The sequence below is a fragment of the Metopolophium dirhodum genome, chromosome 1 (genome assembly GCF_019925205.1).
Source record: "Metopolophium dirhodum isolate CAU chromosome 1, ASM1992520v1, whole genome shotgun sequence".
NCBI classification, from domain to species: Eukaryota; Metazoa; Arthropoda; class Insecta; order Hemiptera; family Aphididae; genus Metopolophium; species Metopolophium dirhodum.
In genome coordinates this window covers 35,681,239-35,684,089 of record NC_083560.1, presented here as the reverse complement: position 1 = coordinate 35,684,089, position 2,851 = coordinate 35,681,239, and the positions used below count along the sequence as shown (strand labels likewise).

General features: G+C 26.9%; 1 long non-coding RNA gene across 1 annotated transcript; it reads left to right on the top strand.

Moving 5' to 3' along the window:
* Positions 1-317: 317 nt before the first annotated feature.
* LOC132935970 (uncharacterized) lies at positions 318-1,984 on the top strand. Its single transcript, XR_009663374.1, has 4 exons — positions 318-429; positions 1,326-1,527; positions 1,593-1,787; positions 1,875-1,984. It is a non-coding gene; the product is annotated as an uncharacterized LOC132935970 (long non-coding RNA).
* Positions 1,985-2,851: the final 867 nt, after the last annotated feature.

Here is a 2,851-nt window from a genome sequence, read left to right as displayed (position 1 = left end):
TAATGGAATAATATCAAGCAAACTTACCTGCTACAATCGCTGAAGTTCATTCTTTACATTTTGTATGTTTTATAATTTGTTGACTAGCATAACCACAAATATAATAGCATACACAATACTTCACTGATGATTTTGTGTAATCGTGATCATAAATATCTTCTGCTTCCCGTACACCTTCATCTATTAAGGTATCTAAATTTATTGATGAATTTCTTATTTTATCTTCCCTTTCGGATGAATCTGTATCAACAATTTGTTTAATATCAGATTTTAGGTGCTGATGTTTCCAAAATGGTACAGTTTCCAGATTTTGGTGGCTTCAAAATGGAATATGAAGATAATATCTTATAGAAACGTTGGAGTACTAGGATAATCGTTTGGACTTGATGCCTGACGAACCATTCCAAAAAATTGCTGAAATAAAAAAAAGTAAGAAAATGTTTATTCAGGAATATTTTGTATTTTGTATCAATCTTGAACTTAGACTTATTTCATGGAATCAATATATTACTTCTAACCTATCTTGGTTCATTTTATTCGATAACACATATCGAAATCCAGATTGAAGTAAATATTTCACTAGTTCAATGGTTGATTTCATTGTCAATCGTAGGTCATCAGCATGTTGTTTTGTTAAAAATTCAGATTCCATAATCGTGGGTCCAATAAATTCTGTTCCCATGAATTAATAAATGTTATTCCATCTTCTAAAACCTTATATAACATTTTTTGAAAAAATATTCTATTGTGAAATATTTATAAATATAAATAATTTAAAATCCTCAGAATTTTGTCTTATACCCTCGGCTGGGAATTTTCTATTTAATGCATCAAAAATATTATTAAATAAATTTGAAAGATTTTCAGTCTCTAAACTATTTTCGAGTTCTGGTATTTTTTGATACTCTATAATATTTTAAGCCTACTGCAATTGAATTACTAAAAATCCGTTTAAACAAGGTAGGAATATAAAAATAATGTAACATAAAATATAATTATAGGTATAGGTAGTAAAAAAAATAAATATTTTCTTTGACAATCTAACCTGAGCCGCTAGTTTTACGTTCATCTTTGAAAAACTGTCCAAGCACAAAATAATGTCGTTTTGTTAATTTTAAACAAATTCTTTTTGAAATTTGTCTTAGGTCATAATTGTGAAATGATTCATAATGAGACCAACAAAATTAATTTATTTTCAGGAGATACCTTAAATTTAATTGTATAACCAATTAACTACTGAATACTACAGTGAGATATTGTACATGTGTTATAAACTTACTCTTAATGTTTTTTTTACTGTATAATCTATTTTGTACTGTTTTTAGCAAATGTGGAGCATCTGAAAAATAATAGATTCTACGTTTCCTATTCATTGGGTGTATAATACTATTTTTAAGATTATCTTTTGTTCCATTTATACCAAATTCTTTCCACAATTTTCTATTGGAAGAACCAGCATCAGAAACAATACCATCTATCATAACACCAGCATTTTCAAGCAATGATACTGCCTTTATAACTAATTGTGTGAGTACAATACCTGAAAAACATAATAATATACATATTATTAAGTTAATATAATTATGTTTTAGTTACCATTCACTGGTCCTTTTGAACAAAATACTGCAATAGGCTGTGTAATGTTTGACCCAAGACTTTGAAACATCATTATCAAACAACAAGCCCGTGATCTGCTTTTTCACCTGTGTTCAAAGAAGGGTCATCATTACCAAAATTGTCTAATCCAGAATAAGTTAGGGTCTTTGAGTTGACACTAATACTCTGAAGTAAGAAAATTTCATCAAATAAGAGCATTCCGTGTTTTTCATTTTCATTTAGTTAAGATATTTTTTTTTTTAAATATCTTGAAAAAGTTGTCATCAAAACCACAGTTTGTTTTCGTCATTGATAAATATCTTCGAATAGTCCGAGATGACGGTAATGGCAATATACCCTGGTTTCTTAAAAAATTGTAAGTTGAAGATGATCTATATAAATAAATTTATGATAATCATTATTAACTATCATAATATAATTTATAATATTAATATAGTGAAAATCTTACCTAATATGAAACAGAATACATAAAACTAGCCAACTTTTAGAGTATCTTTTGTTTACTGGTTTAACTTTGCTGGTATTAGGCATTTCTTTAATCAATATTTGTAATTAAGTTCACTTAATTTATTAATGTCATATCTTTTTTAACGAATCATCACATAAATGCTTCATTTTATTTTGTAAATTAGATAATGTATAATTAATTTTCTCAATTTTGCTTTTTAATCTAATAACAAATTTTGTATTATCAAAATATTGTAAAGATAATTTTTGTTATTCTATATTTTATTTCTTACCTGTAGTTAAATTTTTATGTTATGTGCTTATTTCTTTGTAATGTGTGTAGAGTTTTAAGTCTATTTGGTGTGAGTGTTGGCCCAATATTTTTTTTACCGTTTGTCATTTTACTCCTTTGCTTATACTCCCTAAATATTTGTACAATTTTTTCACACCACAAACATCTCTTTCTTGTAGCATTTTGCAGTATTAATGAATAGTTTTTGTGTCTCCAAATATTATTTACCCCTTTAATTGCATGTTTAGCTGATATGCCTTATAAAAATATAAAAATATCATTAATGCCTTTATTAATTAATCATGAACTAAGAATCTTTCTTAATTTATGCTATAAATATAAGTATTTCTTAGTAAAAACCTAGATGGTTAATAACACTTGGGCAACCCGTACAAACACATGTAGAGTTCAAAACATCTACCAAATGTTGTATGTGTGATGTATTCTGTGAAAACGCTATTTTAGTAATCCCCAAAACATCCTCAGTAATCAACT